The sequence below is a fragment of the Rana temporaria genome, chromosome 1 (genome assembly GCF_905171775.1).
Source record: "Rana temporaria chromosome 1, aRanTem1.1, whole genome shotgun sequence".
NCBI classification, from domain to species: Eukaryota; Metazoa; Chordata; class Amphibia; order Anura; family Ranidae; genus Rana; species Rana temporaria.
In genome coordinates this window covers 6,857,491-6,880,755 of record NC_053489.1, presented here as the reverse complement: position 1 = coordinate 6,880,755, position 23,265 = coordinate 6,857,491, and the positions used below count along the sequence as shown (strand labels likewise).

The 23,265-nt window shown below is 42.2% G+C and overlaps 1 protein-coding gene and 11 non-coding genes across 12 annotated transcripts in view; 10 read left to right on the top strand and 2 right to left on the bottom strand.

Moving 5' to 3' along the window:
* LOC120924009 overlaps window positions 1-23,265 on the bottom strand; it is a 742,797-nt gene that overhangs the window by 214,336 nt on the left and 505,196 nt on the right. The window lies entirely within an intron of this gene.
* On the top strand, window positions 425-496 carry TRNAT-CGU. Its single transcript has one exon. It is a non-coding gene; the product is annotated as a tRNA-Thr (tRNA).
* On the top strand, window positions 783-854 carry TRNAT-UGU. The gene has a single exon. It is a non-coding gene; the product is annotated as a tRNA-Thr (tRNA).
* On the top strand, window positions 1,364-1,435 carry TRNAT-UGU. The gene has a single exon. It is a non-coding gene; the product is annotated as a tRNA-Thr (tRNA).
* Window positions 2,263-2,334, top strand: TRNAT-CGU. Its single transcript has one exon. It is a non-coding gene; the product is annotated as a tRNA-Thr (tRNA).
* TRNAT-UGU lies at window positions 4,581-4,652 on the top strand. Its single transcript has one exon. It is a non-coding gene; the product is annotated as a tRNA-Thr (tRNA).
* On the top strand, window positions 5,414-5,485 carry TRNAT-CGU. Its single transcript has one exon. It is a non-coding gene; the product is annotated as a tRNA-Thr (tRNA).
* On the bottom strand, window positions 6,644-6,715 carry TRNAT-UGU. Its single transcript has one exon. It is a non-coding gene; the product is annotated as a tRNA-Thr (tRNA).
* Window positions 7,505-7,576, top strand: TRNAT-CGU. The gene has a single exon. It is a non-coding gene; the product is annotated as a tRNA-Thr (tRNA).
* TRNAT-CGU lies at window positions 7,857-7,928 on the top strand. Its single transcript has one exon. It is a non-coding gene; the product is annotated as a tRNA-Thr (tRNA).
* TRNAT-CGU lies at window positions 8,621-8,692 on the top strand. The gene has a single exon. It is a non-coding gene; the product is annotated as a tRNA-Thr (tRNA).
* Window positions 9,009-9,080, top strand: TRNAT-CGU. Its single transcript has one exon. It is a non-coding gene; the product is annotated as a tRNA-Thr (tRNA).

Sequence of the window (23,265 nt, the reverse complement as noted above, 5' to 3'; positions counted from 1 at the left end):
CTGCCACCCCCACTGGTTAAGAAGAGGTGGAGGCACAAATTGGGGGGTTGTTTTGGGCCCCTTACAATTAAAAAAAGGGGGGGTAGCCATCCAGGGTTCATTAATAAAAAGAAATAAAAAATTGTTTATAGAAAAAACAAGGGGGGGGGGGCCTGGGGAACAAAAATATATATAAAAAACAAAAAATATTTTTATAAAAAAAGGGGGGTTGTCCCTGGGCCCTTTAATAAAAAAAAAAAAATATATAAAAAAATAAATGCAATTTTATAAAAAAAGGGGGGGGGTTGCCATCCGGGGGCCCTGGGGACCCCTGGGACCTTTAAAAAAAAATATATATAAATATATATATCTGATCTTCTGTGTGTCCCCCCCTCCCCTTCTCCCTTACTCACCTACACTTGATGGGAGGCAGAATCATATAGGTGGCACAGTGGCCAAGTGGTAAGGCGTTGGTCTCGTAAACCAAAGATCATGGGTTCAATCCCCATCTGTGCCTGTTTCTGTAATGTAATAAACATTTGTGATGATTTAATGAACCACATAAACATCACTTATGGTGAAGACGACCTGTATGGAAATAATTTCACAGATACAGGGACATCCTCTGTGTGATACTTGTGTGTCTATAACCCCTCCCCCCTACATTTCTTATCTCTTCCAGTAATAGAATATTACTAAATATCACACATGGAATCACACAATAGATGGAATAATCACATAGAATTGTCATATATACAAATACCAAATACAACTTGTGACATACAACCACCTCACCTGTAGAGGGCGCAGTGGCCAAGTGGTAAGGCGTTGGTCTTGTAAACCAAAGATCATGGGTTCAATCCCCATCTATGCCTGGTTCTCTAATCCCAATGTACTGAGTATTATAAACATTTGTGATTAGTGAGTGGACCACATTACCGGGCCTTGTGTCGCTGATGACATGAATTTCCTCCAATTGTGAGGAAATAAGTTCACACTGAACCACAAAGATTTTGCGTCCTGAACACCTCTGGGTGTGTCTTAGAGACTTGTGACTGTTAATCATGAAAATAACCTGTAATGTAACTTATCGTTTTTGCGATTTCTTTTTATACGGCGGTGGCTGGTGCTAAACTTTGGGGGGGGGAGGGCGGCAAACACACCCCCCCAGATCGCGGCACCGCGGATTCCTCGGCTTTTCCTCCCAGCCATCCCGATCCACCTCCTGTCCTGATTGGCTGGGAGAAGAAGCCGGAAGAAAATAGCAAATAATCATTCGCTAGTGTCACAAGTGGGTGGGTTCTGCGCCGCGAGCCTAACCTTTTTAAAGCCAATTAGAGCCTCGGAATCTAAACATGTGGCTTGGAAAATAAATCTATATGGTGGCGCAGTGGCCAAGTGGTAAGGTGTTGGTCTTGTAAACTAAAGATCATGGGTTCAATCCCCATCTGTGCCTGATTCTGTAATCACCACCTCAATTTAGTAAACATTTGTGATAATTTAGTGAACCACATAAACATCACTTATGGTGAAGACGACCTGTAAGGAAATAACTTCACAGATACAGGAACATCCTCTGTGTGATACTTGTGTGTCTATAACCCCTCCCCCCCTACATTTCTTATCTCTTCCAGTCACAGAATATTACTAAATATCATGTGTGGAATCAAGCAATATATGGAATAATCACATTGTCAGATGTGCAAACACAACTTGTGACTTACAACCAACTCACCTGTAGAGGGCGCAGTGGCCAAGTGGTAAGGCGTTGGTCTCGTATTCCTCTTCTCCCCTACTCACCTGCCTGTATATTCCATGGCAGGCACAGCCTTCTCCTGCTATGCTCCTCAAATTCTGATCTTCTGTGTGTCCTCCTCCCCCTCCCCTACACTTGATGGAAGGCAGACTCATATAGGTGGCGCAGTGACCAAGTGGTAAGGCGTTGGTCTCGTATACCAAAGATCATGGCTTCAATCCCCATCTGTGCCTGGTTCTGTAATGTAATAAACATTTGTGGTATTTTAGTGAACCACATAAACATCACTTATGGTGAAGACGACCTGTATGGAAATAACTTCACAGATACAGGGACATTCTCTGTGTGATACTTGTGTGTCTATAACCCCTCCCCCCCTACATTTGTTATCTATTCCAGTAATAGAATATTATTAAATATCATGTGTGGAATCACACAATAGATGGAAGATTCACATTCTATTGTCATATATACAAATACCAAATACAACTTGTGACTTGCAACTTGCAACTACCTCACCTATAGAGGGCGCAGTGGCCAAGTGGTAAGGTGTTGGCCTCGTAATCCAAAGATCATGGGTTCGATCCCCATCTGTGCCTGGTTCTCTAATTCCAATGTACTGAGTATTATAAACATTTGTGAATAGTGAGTGGACCACGTTACCATGCCTTGTGTCTCTGATGACATGAATTTCCTCCAATTGTGAGGAAATAAGTTCTCACTGAGCCACAAAGCTTTTGCGTCCTGAACACCTCTGGGTGTGTCTTAGAGACTTGTGGCTGTTAATCATGAAAATAACCTGTAATGAAACTTATCGTTTTTGCTATTTCTTTTTATACGGCGGTGGCTGGTGCTAAACTTTGGGGGGGGGGGGCGGCGAACACCCCCCCCAGATCGCGGCACCCGGAAGAAAATAGAAAATATTAATTCGCTAGTGTCACAAGTGGGTGGGTTCTGCGCCGCAATCCTAACCTTTTCAAAGCCAATTAGAGCCTCAGGATCTAATCATGTGGCTTGGAAAAATACCTGTATGGTGGCGCAGTGGCCAAGTGGTAAGGCATTGTTCTCGTAAACCGAAGATCATGGGTTCAATCCCCATCTGTGCCTGTTTCTGCATTCTCCAACTCAATTAGGTAAACATTTGTGATCATTTAGTGTACAGCATAAACATCAGTTATGGTGAAGACGACCTGTAAGGAAATAACTTCACAGATACAGGGTGTAACGGAATGGCCCGTGACACCCAGAGATCTTTGAAGGATGTGGGGTACTCCTGTGCCAGCTTCATTAATGGGTCTAGGGTCATCCTGTGCCTCTTTTGGGCATAGGGTGACTGAGAAATAATAATTATAAATTACATGAGATGGGACATTACTGATAATTCATGTATTGCAGGAGATCTGGACATATTACAGGTGATTTCATGCTGACCCACACCAGGTCAATAGACTGTCAAGATGCTAACTAAGTCTGCTACTGTGGTGATGTGGATTGAAACTGAGAGTCAGCCTGGCTGGCTATTAGGGGATGTTAAAGTATCTTGCTGTGATTACATTCTGTGTCCATTGTACTAATAAAGTCTGAAAGGTCAGATGTCTCCTTTCAGGGGTAGGGAATTAGCATGTCAATTATGTTTAGTAAAGGAATGTGTTTTGTGTAACAGGTGAGGGAAACTTGTCGCAGAGCCAGACCGTCTGTGTAATAAGTAGTAATTAACTCACCTGAATGTCATTATCTAAAAGAATGTGATTGAAGCCCCATTGTGTGATGTGTGGGTGGAGTGTAAAAATGGATGAAGAAGACTAGGACAGCCGCACTCCAAAAAAGCGTTCCCTTTTAATAAAATAGGTCACAAAACTAACATGTCACAGCAGAAATCAGAAAAACACAGCTGATGCGTTTCACACTGTCATACAGTGCTTAGTCATGACTAAGCACTGTATGACAGTGTGAAACGCGTCAGTTTGTTTTTCAGATTTCTGCTGTGACATGTTAGTTTTGTGACCTATTTTACTAAAAAGGAACGCTTTTTTGGAGTGCGGCTGTCCTATTCTTCTTCATCCATTTTTGCATGTTATTGCATTGCCGGCACCCAGGGTTTTGGATTTAGTGAGAGAGTTCTCTTGGTCTATCGGAGCGGACACCCTTCTTCCCATTCTATTGTGGGTGGAGTGTGTCTTTGTTCCTTTGATTACTGTAACATGCTTGTACTATATATAAAAATGCTATGTTACCATTAAAGGAGTCATTCATTTTGGTACCAGTAACAGAGCTTGTCTCGTTATTCTGGGAAATGGAATGGGTCGTGCTTGTCGGATTGTGGAGTGTCGGATAAGCTGTCATGGGGCGATGGAATGGAATATCGTAAACGGTGGTGACCGTTACACAGGGACATCCTCTGTGTGATACTTGTGTGTCTATAACCCCTCCCCCCTACATTTCTTATCTCTTATCTGGAAAAAAAGACTTGTTACTCAACATGAAGATGACCTAGGCCAGTGATGGCGAACCTTGGCACCCCAGATGTTTTAGAACTACATTTCCCGTGATGCTCATTCAATCTGCAGTGTAGTGGAGCATTATGGGAAATGTAGTTCCAAAACATCTGGGGTGCCAAGGTTCGCCATCAATGACTTAGGCCAGTGATGGCGAACCTTGGCACTCCAGGTGTTTTGGAACTACATTTCCCATGATGCTCATGCACTCTGCAGTGTAGTGGAGCATAATGGGAAATGTAGTTCGAAAACATCTGGGGTGCCAAGGTTCGCCATCACTGACCTAGGCTATAATGATCAAATATAACTTGTGTGCTTTCTTAGAAATTAAACATTTTTGGCCTGTAGAGGGCGCAGTGGCCAAGTGGTAAGGCGCTGGTCTTGTAAACCAAAGATCATGGTTTCAATCCCCATCTGTGCCTTTTTCTTTAAACCCAACCGAATCTACTGAGTGCTATAAACAGTGGCGGTGCGTCCATAGAGGGCGCTTGAGCGCCGCCCCCCTTGCTCTCGCACCGCCACTGACTACAATACATAGATTCATGCATTGAATCTTAGCCAGTGGCTAAGTGGCAAGGCGTTGGTCTCATAAACCAAAGATCATGGGTTCCATCTGTGCCTCATTCTGCAATTCCCAACTGAGTTGATTAGGTGAAGCCATGTTTATTGGCACCCCCATCAATTATACAAGTCCTGTCCTAATAGTCTATCTATAGATGGCACTGTACTAAATTGAAAAAATCTAGTGGTGATATTTGATGCTAATTTAACCCATGTACAAAATGTTGTCAGGACATCTTTTTTCCATGTAAAGCCAACTAACCAATAGGTGGCGCAGTGGCCAAGTGGTGAGGCGTTGGTCTCGTAAATCAAAGATCATGGGTTCAATCCCCATCTGTGCCTGGTTCTGTAATGTAATAAACATTTGTGATAATTGAGTGAACCACATAAACATCACTTATGGTGAAGAAGACTGGTAAGGAAATAACTTCACAGATACAGGGACATCCTCTGTGTGATACTTGTGTGTCTATAACCCCTCCCCCCCTACATTTCTTATCTATTCCAGTCACAGAATATTACTAAATATCATGTGTGGAATCACACAATAGATGGAAAATTCACATTGTATTGTCATATATACAAATACAACTTGTGACATACAACCACCTCACCAATAGAGGGCACAGTGGCCAAGTGGTAAGGCGTTGGTTTCGTAAACCAAAGATCATGGGTTCAATCCCCATCTGTGCCTGACTCTCTAATCCCAATGTACTGAGTATTATAAACATTTGTGATAAGTGAGTGGACCACATTACCATGCCTTGTGTCTCTGATGACATGAATTTCCTCCAATTGTGAGGAAATAAGTTCACACTGAACCACAAAGCTTTTGCGTCCTGAACACCTCTGGGTGTGTCTTAGAGACTTGTGGCTGTTAATCATGAAAATAACCTGTAATGTAACTTATCGTTTTTGCCATTTCTTTTTATACGGCGGTGGCTGGTGCTAAACTTTGGGGGGGGGGGGGGCGGCAAACACACCCCCCCAGATCGCGGCACCCGGAAGAAAATAGCAAATATTAATTCGCAAGTGTCACAAGTGGGTGGGTTCTGCGGATTCCTCGGCCTCTCCTCCCAGCCATCCCGATCCACCTCCTGTCCTGATTGGCTGGGAGAAGAAGCCAGAAGGAAAAAGAGGGTGCAATGGCCAAGTGGTAAGGCATTGGTCTCGTATCCCAAGATCATGGGTTCAATCCCCATCTGTGCCTCTTTCTTTAAGCCTAATCCACTGAGTGCTATAAATAGTGGCGGTGCGTCCATAGAGGGCGCGGGAGCACCGGCACCTCTCGCTCTTGCACTGCCACTGATTACAATACATAGATTCATGCATTGCACCCAACCTATTCTACTGAGTGGTATAAACATTTGTGGTGAAGATGACCTGTGGAAGTTCAGCTTCTATCTACATGAATTATGACACAACAGTGTAAAATTGGACAATGGGGAGCAGGTGTGTTAAATTTGCGCCCTCTCTTTAATTCTGCCTTCTTCTTCCAGCCAATCAGGACAGGAGGTGGATCGGGATGGCTGGGAGGAGAGGCCGAGGAATCCGTGGTGCCGCGATCTGGGGGGGTGTGTTTGCCGCCCCCCAAAGTTTAGCACCAGCTGCCATATAAAAAGAAATAGCAAAAACGATAAGTTACATTACAGGTTATTTTCATGATTAACAGCCACAAGTCTCTAAAACACACCCAGAGGTGTTCAGGACGCAAATGCTTTGTGGCTCAGTGTGAACTTATTTCCTCACAATTGGAGGAAATTCATGTCATCAGAGACACAAGGCATGGTAACGTGGTCCACTCACTATTCACAAATGTTTATAATACTCAGTACATTGGGATTAGAGAACCAGGCACAGATGGGGATTGAACCCATGATCTTTGGTTTACAAGACCAACGCCTTACCACTTGGCCACTGCGCCCTCTAGAGGTGAGGGGGTTGTATGTCACAAGTTGTATTTGGTATTTGTATATATGACAATTCTATGTGATTATTCCATCTATTGTGTGATTCCATGTGTGATATTTAGTAATATTCTATTACTGGAAGAGATAAGAAATGTAGGGGGGAGGGGTTATAGACACACAAGTATCACACAGAGGATGTCCCTGTATCTGTGAAGTTATTTCCATACAGGTCGTCTTCACCATAAGTGATGTTTATGTGATTCACTAAATTATCACAAATGTTTATTACATTACAGAACCAGGCACAGATGGGGATTGAACCCATGATCTTTGGCTTACGAGACCAACGCCTTAACACTTGGCCACTGTGCCACCTACATGAGTCTGCCTTCCATCAAGTTTAGGGGAGGGGGGGACACAGAAGATCAGAATTTGAGGAGCATAGCAGGAGAAGGCTGTGCCTGCCATGGAATATACAGGTAGGGGAGAAGAGGAGTAGGGGAGAAGAGGAGAAGAGGAGTAGGGGAGAAGAGGAGTAGGGGGAGAAGGGGAGTAATATGTCACCCTGTGAAAATGTAATGTTTCTCAAGTAGAAAAAAGATGTTCTGACAACATTTTGTACATGTGGATCAAGGGTTAAATTAGCATCAAATATCACTCCTCTTCTCCCCTTCTCCCCTACTCACCTACCTGTATATTCCATGGCAGGCACAGCCTTCTCCTGCTATGCTCCTCAAATTCTGATCTTCTGTGTGTCCTCCTCCCCCTCCCCTACACTTGATGGAAGGCAGACTCATATAGGTGGCACAGTGGCCAAGTGGTAAGGCGTTGGTCTCGTAAACCAAAGATCATGGGTTCAATCCCCATATGTGCCTGGTTCTGTAATGTAATAAACATTTGTGATAATTTGGTGAACCACATAAACATCACTTATGGTGAAGATGACCTGTATGGAAATAACTTCACAGATACAGGGACATCCTCTGTGTGATACTTGTGTGTCTATAACCCCTCCCCCCTACATTTCTTATCTCTTCCAGTAATAGAATATTACTAAATATCATGTGTGGAATCACACAATAGACGGAAAATTGTATTGTCACATATACAAATACCAAATACAACTTGTGACATACAACCAGCACACCTATAGATGGCGCAGTGGCCAAGTGGTAAGGCGTTGGTCTCGTAAACCAAAGATCATGGGTTCAATCCCCATCTGTGCCTCTTTCTTTAAACCCAACCTCATCTACTTAGTGCTATAAACAGTGGCGGTACGTCCATAGAGGGCGCCGGCTCGCCGGCCCCTCTCGCTCTTGCACCGCCACTGATTACAATACATAGATTCATGCATTGCATGAATCTATGCATTGTTGCCGCTGCCACCGACTATTCAGATGGCCGGCCGGATGGTAAGCGCCGGCCGGATGGTGAGCGTCGGCCAGCGGCTCTGATAGGCCTTCCGAGTACAGCCCTCAGGCTGTATTCGGCTTCCAGATACTTATCTAAGGGACGTACGGGGGGAGCGTTCTTTGGATAAGACTGACAGGCGTCTCAGCCAATCAGGTTCACCGGATCTGGTTACCGGTAACCTGATTGGCTGAAGCATCATTGAGGGCAGGAGAAGACATCGAGGGACGTGGAAGGAGGATGGCCGACCCCAGAAAGGTAATTTTACAGGGCTTGGTGGCGACAATGGTCACAGTGGCGACAATGGGGAGCAGGTGTGTTAAATTTGGTGTTATCGCTCTCACTCTCTCATACTGGTCACAGAAGTTTAACATGGAACCTCATGGCTCTCTCTGAGGATCTGGAAAAAAGACTTGTTGCTCAACATGAAGATGACCTAGGCTATAATGACCAAATATAACTTGTGTGCTTTCTTAGAGCCTAAACATATAGATACTTCCCCTGTAGAGGGCGCAGTGGCCAAGTGGTAAGGCGTTGGTCTCGTAAACCAAAGATCATGGGTTCGATCCCCATCTGTGCCTCATTATTTAAACCCAACCTATTCTACTGAGTGGTATAAACATTTGTGGTGAAGATGACCTGTGGAAGCTCAGCTTCTTTCTACATGAATTATGACACAACAGTGTAAAATTGGTCAGCAATAGGACAATTATACTGAGCAAAACTAGTCCCCAATGTACTTGAGAGAAAGAGCATAGGCTGGGGCTTTACTACAAGAATTAGACGATCTGGAAAAAAGAATTTTTGCTCAACATGAAGATGACCTAGGCTATAATGACCAAATATAACTTGTGTGCTTTCTTAGAGCTTAAACATAAAGATTCTTGTCCTGTAGAGGGCGCAGTGGCCAAGTGGTAAGGCGTTGGTCTCGTAAACCAAAGATCATGGGTTCGATCCCCATCTGTGCCTCGTTACTTAAACCCAACCTATTCTACTGAGTGCTATAAACATGTACACTGGCGGTAGTGACCTGACCTATGTACACTGATGGTAGTGACCTGACCTATGTACACTGGCGGTAGTGACCTGACCTATGTACGCTGGCGATAGTGACCTGACCTATGTATACTGACGGTAATGACCTGACCTATGTACACTGATGGTAGTGACCTGACCTATGTATACTGGCGGTAGTGACCTGACCTATGTACACTGACGGTAGTGACCTGACCTATGTATACTGACGGTAGTGACCTGACCTATGTACACTGGCGATAGTGACCTGACCTATGTACACTGACGCTAGTGACCGGACCTATGCCTTCCCGAGCCACGAGGGAGCGCGTGCGCGCCCCTGCGTCATCTGGAACCGCGATCACTGGGAAACGCGGTTGCCCAGTAACTGAGCAGGACCGTGGATCGGTGTGTAAACAAACAGATCCACGTCCTGTCAGGGAGACCGATGCTGTGTCCCTTGTACATAGCGACACCGATCGGTCACCTCCCCCAGTCAGTCCCCTCCCCCTACAGTTAGAATCACTCCCTAGGAAACACATTTAACCCCTTCCTCACCCCCTAGTGTTAACCCCTTCCCTGCCAGTCATATTTATACAGTAATCAGTGAAGTTTTATAGCACTAATCGCTGTATAAACGTGAATGGTCCCAAAAATGTTCAAAAGTGTCCGATGTGTCCGCTGTAATATCGCAGTCACGATAAAAATCGCTGATCGCCGCCATTACTAGTAAAAAATGAAAAAAAAAATGCCATAAATATATCCACTATTTTGTAGCCGCTATAACTTTTGCGCAAACCAATCAATAAACGCTTATTGAGATTTTTTTTAATCAAAAATATGTAGAAGCAGGGCCGGCCCTACCATGGGACTTGATGGTACCCTGGTCCCAGGCGGCACTTTTAGGGGGGGGGGGGGCGAATTGCCGCCCGCCACCCAGCCTGTTCTGCCCGCTCCGCTGTGGATCCCACGCCAAGCGCCGTGCGTGCGGGCAGAACCGGGAACAGTCAGCGGGCGGGTAGGCAGCTGCTGGCCAATCAGGTGAGCGGACTTGCTGGCCAATTAGGTGAACGTGCTTGTTGGCCAATCAGCGGGCTGGTGAGCAGAGAGATGACATCGTCTCTGCCCGCCCTGCATCACTGCACTTTACAGCCTCGGGCAGCAGAGAAATGCTGCCTGCCTTTACTCACAGCACTTTACTCACAGCAAGTGGCAATCCCCTACGTGTGGCAAGTGACAATCTGCAACAGGTGGCGTTGTGACAATCTGCAATGTGTGGCGTTGTGGCAAGTGACAATCTGCAACGTGTGGCAAGTGACAATCAGAAATGTGTGGCAGGTGACGTGGCAAGTGACAATTCACGTGTGGCAGGTGACAATCCGCAATGTGTGGTAGGTGACGTGACAATCCACATCTGCTGACAGGTGACATGGCAAGTGACAATCTGCAATGTGTGGCAGGTGACGTGGCAAGTGACAATCCACATCTGCTGACAGTTGACATGGCAAGTGACAATCTGCAATGTGTGGCAGGTGACGTGGCAAGTGACAATCTGCAATGTGTGGCAGGTGACATGGCAAGTGACAATCCGCAATGTGTGGCAGGTGGCGTTGTGGCAAGAGACTATCCGCAATGTGTGACATCGTGGCAAGTGACAATCCGCAATGTGTGGCAGGTGGCGTTGTGGCAAGTGACAATCCGCAACCTGTGGCAGGTGGCAAGTGACAATCCGCAATGTGTGGCAGGTGGCGTTGTGGCAAGTGACAATCCGCAACCTGTGGCAGGTGGCAAGTGACAATCCGCAATGTGTGGCAGAGGACTTTGTGGCAAGTGACAGTCCGCAATGTGTGCCAGAGGACGTTGTGGCAAGTGAAAATCTGCAACATGTGGCAGGTGGCAAGTGAAAATCCGCAATGTGTGGCAGAGGACGTTGTGGCAAGTGACAATTTGCTAAGTGTGGCAGGTGACGTTGTGGCAAGTGACAATTTGAAATGCGTGGCAGGTGACGTGGCAAGTGACAATTCACGTGTGGCAGGTGACAATCCACAGGTGGCGTGGCAAGTGACAATCCGCATCTGCTGACAGGTGATAATTCGCAATGTGTGACATCGTGGCAAGTGTCAATCCGCAACATGTGGCAAGTGACAATCTGCATCTGGTGGCAGGTGACGTGGCAAGTGACACACTCGGGGCTCCCACTTATTCTGCATTATGGTGAGTTGAACTATTTTATTTTATATAACAATGTAATAATAGAAATAATGCGCTTCAAGATTTTTTTTGTGATTCGACACTGCATTTTACTGACAATTGTGCAGTTCTGTGATGTTGTACCTAAACAAAATTTACGTCCTTTTTCCCCCACAAATAAAACTTTATTTTGGTGGTATTTGATCACTTCTGTGTTTTTTATTTTTTTGTGCTATAAACAAAAATGGCAACAATTTTGAAAATATATATATATATTTTTTTACTTTTGGCTATAATAAACATCCAAAAGAATTTAAATAAACATTTGTTCATCAGTTTAGGTTGATAAGTATTCTTCTACATATGTTTGGTAAAAAAAAAAAAACGCAATAAGTGTATATTGATTAGTTTGCGTAAAAGTTAGAGCATCTACAAAGTAGAGGATAGATTTATGGCATTTTTATTATTATTATTTTTTACTAGTAATGGCGGTGATCTGTGATTTTTAGTGAGACTGCGACATTGCGGTGGACAGATCGGACACTTTTGACACTTTTTTGGGACCAGTGACATTTATACAGCTATCTGTGCTATAAAAATGCACAGATTACTGTGTAAATGTCACTGGCAGGAAAGGGGTTAAATGTGTTCCCTTGGAGGTGTTTCTAACTGGGAGGGATGGGACTGACTGGAGAAGAAGAGAGATCTCTGGTCCTTATCACTAGGAACATCAGATCTGTCTTTCCTCCCCTGTCAGAATGGGGATCTGTCTGTTTACAGTGACAGATCCCCATTCTGGCTCTCTGGAGCGATCGCGGGTGGCCGGCTGACATTGCGGCCACTGGCCAGGCACAGGTCCTTTAATACTTCTATATACATGTATAGAGCCATGACAGGTCCTCTTTATACCCCAACATACATGTATAGTGCTATGACAGGTCCTCTTTATACTCCTATATACATGTATAGAGCCATGACAGGTCCTCTTTATACTCCTATATACACGAATAGAGCCATGACAGGTCCTCTTTATACTCCTATATACATGTATAGAGCCATGACAGGTCCTCTTTATACTCCTATATACATGTATAGAGCTATGACAGGTCCTCTTTATGCTCCTATATACATGTATAGAGCCCTGACAGGTCCTTTTAATACTCCTCTATACATGTATAGAGCCATGACAGGTCCTCTTTATACTCCTATACATGTATAGAGCCATGACAGGTCCTCTTTATACTCCTATATACATGTATAGAGCCATGACAGGTCCTCTTTATACTCCTATATACATGTATAGAGCCATGACAGGTCCTCTTTATACTCCTATATACATGTATAGAGCTATGACAGGTCCTCTTTATGCTCCTATATACATGTATAGAGCTATGACAGGTCCTCTTTATGCTCCTATACATGTATAGAGCCATGACAGGTCCTCTTTATACTCCTATATACATGTATAGAGCCATGACAGGTCCTCTTTATACTCCTACATACATGTATAGTGCTATGACAGGTCCTCTTTATGCTCCTATACATATATAGAGCCATGACAGGTCCTCTTTATACTCCTATATACATGTATAGAGCCATGACAGGTCCTCTTTATACTCCTATATTCATGTATACAGCCATGACAGGTCCTCTTTATACTCCTATATACATGTATAGTGCCATGACAGGTCCTCTTTATACTCCTATACATGTATAGAGTCATGACAGGTCCTCTTTATACTCCTATATACATGTATAGAGCCATGACAGGTCCTCTTTATATTCCTTTATACATGTATAGAGCCATGACAGGTCCTCTTTATACTCATATATACATGTATAGAGCCATGACAGGTCCTCTTTATACTCCTATACATGTATAGAGCCATGACAGGTCCTCTTTATACTCCTATACATGTATAGTGCCATGACAGGTCCTCTTTATACTCCTATATACATGTATAGAGCCATGACAGGTCCTCTTTATACTCCTACATACATGTATAGAGCCATGACAGGTCCTCTTTATACTCCTATACATGTATAGAGCCATGACAGGTCCTCTTTATACTCCTATACATGTATAGTGCCATGGCAGGTCCTATTTATACTCCTATATACATGTATAGAGCCATGACAGGTCCTCTTTATACTCCTATATACATGTATAGAGCCATGACAGGTCCTCTTTATACTCCTATATACATGTATAGAGCCATGACAGGTCCTCTTTATATTCCTACATACATGTATAGAGCCATGACAGGTCCTCTTTATACTCCTACATACATGTATAGAGCCATGACAGGTCCTCTTTATACTCCTATATACATGTATAGAGCTATGACAGGTCCTCTTTATGCTCCTATATACATGTATAGAGCCATGACAGGTCCTCTTTATACTCCTTTATACATGTATAGAGCCATGACAGGTCCTCTTTATACTCCTATATACATGTATAGAGCCATGACAGGTCCTCTTTATACTCCTATATACATGTATAGAGCCATGACAGGTCCTCTTTATACTCCTATATACATGTATAGAGCCATGACAGGTCCTCTTTATACTCCTATATACATGTATAGAGACATGACAGGTCCTCTTTATACTCCTATATTCATGTATAGTGCCATGACAGGTCCTCTTTATGCTCCTACATACATGTATAGAGCCATGACAGGTCCTCTTTATACTCCTACATACATGTATAGAGCCATGACAGGTCCTCTTTATACTCCTATATACATGTATCGAGTCATGACAGGTCCTCTTTATATTCCTATACATGTATAGTGCCATGACAGGTCCTCTTTATACTCCTATATACATGTATAGAGCCATGACAGGTCCTCTTTATACTCCTTTATACATGTATAGAGCCATGACAGGTCCTCTTTATACCCCTATATACATGTATAGAGCCATGACAGGTCCTCTTTATACTCCTATATACATGTATAGAGCCATGACAGGTCCTCTTTATACTCCTTTATACATGTATAGAGCCATGACAGGTCCTCTTTATACTCCTATATACATGTATAGAGTCATGACAGGTCCTCTTTATACTCCTATACATGTATAGAGCCATGACAGGTCCTCTTTATACTCCAACATACATGTATAGTGCCATGACAGGTCCTCTTTATACTCCTATATACATGAATAGAGCCATGACAGGTCCTCTTTATACTCCAACATACATGTATAGTGCCATGACAGGTCCTCTTTATACTCCTATATACATGTATAGAGCCATGACAGGTCCTCTTTATACTCCTTTATACATGTATAGAGCCATGACAGGTCCTCTTTATACTCCTTTATACATGTATAGAGCCATGACAGGTCCTCTTTATACTCCTTTATACATGTATAGAGCCATGACAGGTCCTCTTTATACTCCTATATACATGTATAGAGTCATGACAGGTCCTCTTTATACTCCTATACATGTATAGAGCCATGACAGGTCCTCTTTATACTCCTTTATACATGTATAGAGCCATGACAGGTCCTCTTTATACTCCTATATACATGTATAGTGCCATGACAGGTCCTCTTTATACTCCTATATACATGAATAGAGCCATGACAGGTCCTCTTTATACTCCAACATACATGTATAGAGCCATGACAGGTCCTCTTTATACTCCTACATACATGTATAGAGCCATGACAGGTCCTCTTTATACTCCTATACATGTATAGAGCCATGACAGGTCCTCTTTATACTCCTATACATGTATAGTGCCATGGCAGGTCCTATTTATACTCCTATATACATGTATAGAGCCATGACAGGTCCTCTTTATACTCCTATATACATGTATAGAGCCATGACAGGTCCTCTTTATACTCCTATATACATGTATAGAGCCATGACAGGTCCTCTTTATATTCCTACATACATGTATAGAGCCATGACAGGTCCTCTTTATACTCCTACATACATGTATAGAGCCATGACAGGTCCTCTTTATACTCCTATATACATGTATAGAGCTATGACAGGTCCTCTTTATGCTCCTATACATGTATAGAGCCATGACAGGTCCTCTTTATGCTCCTATACATGTATAGAGCCATGACAGGTCCTCTTTATACTCCTATATACATGTATAGAGCCATGACAGGTCCTCTTTATACTCCTATATTCATGTATAGTGCCATGACAGGTCCTCTTTATGCTCCTATATACATGTATAGAGCCATGACAGGTCCTCTTTATACTCCTATATACATGTATAGAGCCATGACAGGTCCTCTTTATACTCCTACATACATGTATAGAGCTATGACAGGTCCTCTTTATACTCCTACATACATGTATAGAGCCATGACAGGTCCTCTTTATACTCCTATATACATGTATAGAGCTATGACAGGTCCTCTTTATGCTCCTATACATGTATAGAGCCATGACAGGTCCTCTTTATACTCCTATATACATGTATAGAGCCATGACAGGTCCTCTTTATACTCCTATATACATGTATAGAGCCATGACAGGTCCTCTTTATACTCCTATACATGTATAGAGCCATGACAGGTCCTCTTTATACTCCTACATACATGTATAGAGCCATGACAGGTCCTCTTTATACTCCTATACATGTATAGAGCCATGACAGGTCCTCTTTATACTCCTACATACATGTATAGAGCCATGACAGGTCCTCTTTATATTCCTATACATGTATAGAGCCATGACAGATCCTCTTTATACTCCAATATACATGTATAGAGCCATGACAGGTCCTCTTTATATTCCTATACATGTATAGAGCCATGACAGGTCCTCTTTATACTCCTTTATACATGTATAGAGCCATGACAGGTCCTCTTTATACTCCTTTATACATGTATAGAGCCATGACAGGTCCTCTTTATACTCCTATATACATGTATAGTCCTCTTTATACTCCTATATACATGTATAGAGCCATGACAGGTCCTCTTTATACTCCTATATACATGTATAGAGCCATGACAGGTCCTCTTTATACTCCTATATACATGTATAGAGCCATGACAGGTCCTCTTTATACTCCTATATACATGTATAGAGCCATGACAGGTCCTCTTTATACTCCTATATACATGTATAGAGCCATGACAGGTCCTCTTTATACTCCTATATACATGTATAGAGTCATGACAGGTCCTCTTTATACTCCTATATACATGTATAGTGCCATGACAGGTCCTCTTTATACTCCTATATACATGTATAGAGTCATGACAGGTCCTCTTTATACTCCTATATACATGTATAGAGCCATGACAGGTCCTCTTTATGCTCCTATACATGTATAGAGCCATGACAGGTCCTCTTTATACTCCTACATACATGTATAGAGCCATGACAGGTCCTCTTTATACTCCTATATACATGTATAGAGCTATGACAGGTCCTCTTTATGCTCCTATACATGTATAGAGCCATGACAGGTCCTCTTTATACTCCTATATACATGTATAGAGCCATGACAGGTCCTCTTTATACTCCTATATACATGTATAGAGCCATGACAGGTCCTCTTTATACTCCTATACATGTATAGAGCCATGACAGGTCCCCTTTATACTCCTATACATGTATAGAGCCATGACAGGTCCTCTTTATACTCCTACATACATGTATAGAGCCATGACAGGTCCTCTTTATACTCCTATACATGTATAGAGCCATGACAGGTCCTCTTTATACTCCTACATACATGTATAGAGCCATGACAGGTCCTCTTTATACTCCTACATACATGTATCGAGTCATGACAGGTCCTCTTTATATTCCTATACATGTATAGTGCCATGACAGGTCCTCTTTATACTCCTATATACATGTATAGAGCCATGACAGGTCCTCTTTATAGTCCTATATACATGTATAGAGCCATGACAGGTCCTCTTTATACTCCTTTATACATGTATAGAGCCATGACAGGTCCTCTTTATACTCCTATATACATGTATAGAGCCATGACAGGTCCTCTTTATACTCCTATATACATGTATAGTCCTCTTTATACTCCTATATACATGTATAGAGCCATGACAGGTCCTCTTTATACTCCTATATACATGTATAGAGCCATGACAGGTCCTCTTTATACTCCTATATACATGTATAGAGCCATGACAGGTCCTCTTTATACTCCTATATACATGTATAGAGTCATGACAGGTCCTCTTTATACTCCTATATACATGTATAGAGCCATGACAGGTCCTCTTTATGCTCCTATACATGTATAGAGCCATGACAGGTCCTCTTTATACTCCTATATACATCTATAGAGCCATGACAGGTCCTCTTTATACTCCTGGATACATGTATAGAGCCATGACAGGTCCTCTTTATACTCCTATACATGTATAGAGCCATGACAGGTCCTCTTTATACTCCTATATACATGTATAGAGCCATGAAAGGTCCTCTTTATACTCCTATATACATGCATAGAGCCATGACAGGTCCTCTTTATACTCCTATATACATGTATAGAGCCATGACAGGTCCTCTTTATACTCCTATATACATGTATAGAGCCATGACAGGTCCTCTTTATACTCCTATATACATGTATAGAGCAATGACAGGTCCTCTTTATACTCCTATATACATGTATAGAGCCATGACAGGTCCTCTTTATACTCCTATACATGTATAGAGCCATGACAGGTCCTCTTTATATTCCTACATACATGTATAGAGCCATGACAGGTCCTCTTTATATTCCTACATACATGTATAGAGCCATGACAGATCCTCTTTATACTCCTATATACATGTATAGAGCCATGACAGGTCCTCTTTATACTCCTATACATGTATAGAGCCATGACAGGTCCTCTTTATATTCCTACATACATGTATAGAGCCATGACAGGTCCTCTTTATATTCCTACATACATGTATTGAGCCATGCCATGTCCTTTTACACTCCTATACACATGTATAGAGCCATGATAGGTCCTCTTGTACTCCTTTACATGTATTAAGCCATGACAGGTCCTCTTTATACTCCTATACATGTATAGAGCCATGACAGGTCCTCTTTATACTCCAACATACATGTATAGTGCCATGACAGGTCCTCTTTATACTCCTATATACATGAATAGAGCCATGACAGGTCCTCTTTATACTCCAACATACATGTATAGTGCCATGACAGGTCCTCTTTATACTCCTATATACATGTATAGAGCCATGACAGGTCCTCTTTATACTCCTATATACATGTATAGAGCCATGACAGGTCCTCTTTATACTCCTATATACATGTATAGAGCCATGACAGGTCCTCTTTATACTCCTATATACATGTATAGAGCCATGACAGGTCCTCTTTATACTCCTATATACATGTATAGAGCCATGACAGGTCCTCTTTATACTCCTATATACATGTATAGAGCCATGACAGGTCCTCTTTATACTCCTATATACATGTATAGAGCCATGACAGGTCCTCGTTATACTCCTTTATACATGTATAGAGCCATGACAGGTCCTCTTTATACTCCTATATACATGTATAGAGCCATGACAGGTCCTCTTTATACTCCTATATACATGTATAGAGCCATGACAGGTCCTCGTTATACTCCTTTATACATGTATAGAGCCATGACAGGTCCTCTTTATACTCCTATATACATGTATAGAGCCATGACAGGTCCTCTTTATACTCCTATATACATGTATAGAGCCATGACAGGTCCTCTTTATACTCCTATATACATGTATAGAGTCATGACAGGTCCTCTTTATACTCCTATACATGTATAGAGCCATGACAGGTCCTCTTTATACTCCAACATACATGTATAGTGCCATGACAGGTCCTCTTTATACTCCTATATACATGAATAGAGCCATGACAGGTCCTCTTTATACTCCAACATACATGTATAGAGCCATGACAGGTCCTCTTTATACTCCTACATACATGTATAGAGCCATGACAGGTCCTCTTTATACTCCTATACATGTATAGAGCCATGACAGGTCCTCTTTATACTCCTATACATGTATAGTGCCATGGCAGGTCCTATTTATACTCCTATATACATGTATAGAGCCATGACAGGTCCTCTTTATACTCCTATATACATGTATAGAGCCATGACAGGTCCTCTTTATACTCCTATATACATGTATAGAGCCATGACAGGTCCTCTTTATATTCCTACATACATGTATAGAGCCATGACAGGTCCTCTTTATACTCCTACATACATGTATAGAGCCATGACAGGTCCTCTTTATACTCCTATATACATGTATAGAGCTATGACAGGTCCTCTTTATGCTCCTATACATGTATAGAGCCATGACAGGTCCTCTTTATGCTCCTATACATGTATAGAGCCATGACAGGTCCTCTTTATACTCCTATATACATGTATAGAGCCATGACAGGTCCTCTTTATACTCCTATATTCATGTATAGTGCCATGACAGGTCCTCTTTATGCTCCTATATACATGTATAGAGCCATGACAGGTCCTCTTTATACTCCTATATACATGTATAGAGCCATGACAGGTCCTCTTTATACTCCTACATACATGTATAGAGCTATGACAGGTCCTCTTTATACTCCTACATACATGTATAGAGCCATGACAGGTCCTCTTTATACTCCTATATACATGTATAGAGCTATGACAGGTCCTCTTTATGCTCCTATACATGTATAGAGCCATGACAGGTCCTCTTTATACTCCTATATACATGTATAGAGCCATGACAGGTCCTCTTTATACTCCTATATACATGTATAGAGCCATGACAGGTCCTCTTTATACTCCTATACATGTATAGAGCCATGACAGGTCCCCTTTATACTCCTATACATGTATAGAGCCATGACAGGTCCTCTTTATACTCCTACATACATGTATAGAGCCATGACAGGTCCTCTTTATACTCCTATACATGTATAGAGCCATGACAGGTCCTCTTTATACTCCTACATACATGTATAGAGCCATGACAGGTCCTCTTTATACTCCTACATACATGTATCGAGTCATGACAGGTCCTCTTTATATTCCTATACATGTATAGTGCCATGACAGGTCCTCTTTATACTCCTATATACATGTATAGAGCCATGACAGGTCCTCTTTATACTCCTATATACATGTATAGAGCCATGACAGGTCCTCTTTATACTCCTATATACATGTATAGAGCCATGACAGGTCCTCTTTATACTCCTATATACATGTATAGAGCCATGACAGGTCCTCTTTATACTCCTATATACATGTATAGAGCCATGACAGGTCCTCTTTATACTCCTATATACATGTATAGAGCCATGACAGGTCCTCTTTATACTCCTATATACATGTATAGAGCCATGACAGGTCCTCTTTATACTCCTTTATACATGTATAGAGCCATGACAGGTCCTCTTTATACTCCTATATACATGTATAGAGCCATGACAGGTCCTCTTTATACTCCTATATACATGTATAGAGCCATGACAGGTCCTCTTTATACTCCTATATACATGTATAGAGCCATGACAGGTCCTCTTTATACTCCTATATACATGTATAGAGCCATGACAGGTCCTCTTTATACTCCTATATACATGTATAGAGTCATGACAGGTCCTCTTTATACTCCTATATACATGTATAGAGCCATGACAGGTCCTCTTTATACTCCTATATACATGTATAGAGCCATGACAGGTCCTCTTTATACTCCTATATACATGTATAGAGCCATGACAGGTCCTCTTTATACTCCTATATACATGTATAGAGCCATGACAGGTCCTCTTTATGCTCCTATACATGTATAGAGCCATGACAGGTCCTCTTTATACTCCTATATACATGTATAGAGCCATGACAGGTCCTCTTTATACTCCTATATACATGTATAGAGCCATGACAGGTCCTCTTTATACTCCTATACATGTATAGAGCCATGACAGGTCCCCTTTATACTCCTATACATGTATAGAGCCATGACAGGTCCTCTTTATACTCCTACATACATGTATAGAGCCATGACAGGTCCTCTTTATACTCCTATACATGTATAGAGCCATGACAGGTCCTCTTTATACTCCTACATACATGTATAGAGCCATGACAGGTCCTCTTTATACTCCTACATACATGTATCGAGTCATGACAGGTCCTCTTTATATTCCTATACATGTATAGTGCCATGACAGGTCCTCTTTATACTCCTATATACATGTATAGAGCCATGACAGGTCCTCTTTATAGTCCTATATACATGTATAGAGCCATGACAGGTCCTCTTTATACTCCTATATACATGTATAGAGCCATGACAGGTCCTCTTTATACTCCTTTATACATGTATAGAGCCATGACAGGTCCTCTTTATACTCCTATATACATGTATAGAGCCATGACAGGTCCTCTTTATACTCCTATATACATGTATAGTCCTCTTTATACTCCTATATACATGTATAGAGCCATGACAGGTCCTCTTTATACTCCTATATACATGTATAGAGCCATGACAGGTCCTCTTTATACTCCTATACATGTATAGAGCCATGACAGGTCCTCTTTATACTCCTATATACATGTATAGAGCCATGACAGGTCCTCTTTATACTCCTATATACATGTATAGAGCCATGACAGGTCCTCTTTATACTCCTATATACATGTATAGAGCCATGACAGGTCCTCTTTATACTCCTATATACATGTATAGAGCCATGACAGGTCCTCTTTATACTCCTATATACATGTATAGAGCCATGACAGGTCCTCTTTATACTCCTACATACATGTATAGAGCCATGACAGGTCCCCTTTATATTCCTACATACATGTATAGAGCCATGACAGGTCCTCTTTATACTCCTATATACATGTATAGAGCCATGACAGGTCCTCTTTATACTCCTATATACATGTATAGAGCCATGACAGGTCCTCTTTATACTCCTATATACATGTATAGTGCCATGACAGGTCCTCTTTATACTCCTATATATATGTATAGAGCCATGACAGGTCCTCTTTATACTCCTATACATGTATAGAGCCTTAGGGGGTTACATCCGACAGGCGTACGTCTTCGTACGCCTTCGGATCAAAAGAAACAATTCTACGGCGTCCGCCGGGTGGCGTTAGCGTCCTTTTCCGCGTCGAGTATGCAAATTAGCTATTTCCGACGATCCAAGAACGTACGAGCGGCCGGCGCATTCCTTTACGTCGTCTCTAGTCGGCTTTTTCCAGCGTATAGTTAAAGCTGGTATTTCGTGGCGTATAGTTAGACCTGCCATGTTAAGTATGGCCGTCGTTCCCGCGCTTATTTAGAATTTTTTTTGCGTAAGTCGTCCGTGAATCGGGATGTACGTAATTCACGTCTATGTTAAAAAAAATTACGTCATTTAGCGAAATTTAGGGACGGCGCATGCGCAGTTCATTCGGCGCGGGGACGCTCTTCGTTTAAATGAAACACGCCCCCTAATCGCCGATTTGAATTACGCGCCGTTACGCCGCCAGAGATAGACTACGCCGCCGTAACTTATGGCGTAAAATCTTTATGGATTCGAACTAAAGCCGGGTAAGTTACGGCGGCGTAGCGTATCTCTGATACGCTGCGCGGGTGCAGATCTCTGTGGATCTGCCCCTATATTTGGGTACAGCGTTGCATGACCGCGCAATTGTCATTCAATTGCTGAAAAAATTGGTCCGGACCGGCATTTCTCTTTGGAAATTGGAAAATTATTCGAATTCGAAAACTATTCAAATTTCGTCCAAATATTTTTTTTTTCGGTAATTCGGATTTGTTTAAATTTGGTATTCTTCTAATTCGGAAATTGGGATTTATATGCGAATTCACGAATAACGAAAATTTGTCCGAATTTTAATTCAGAACGAAACTAATACGTGTCTAATACACGCA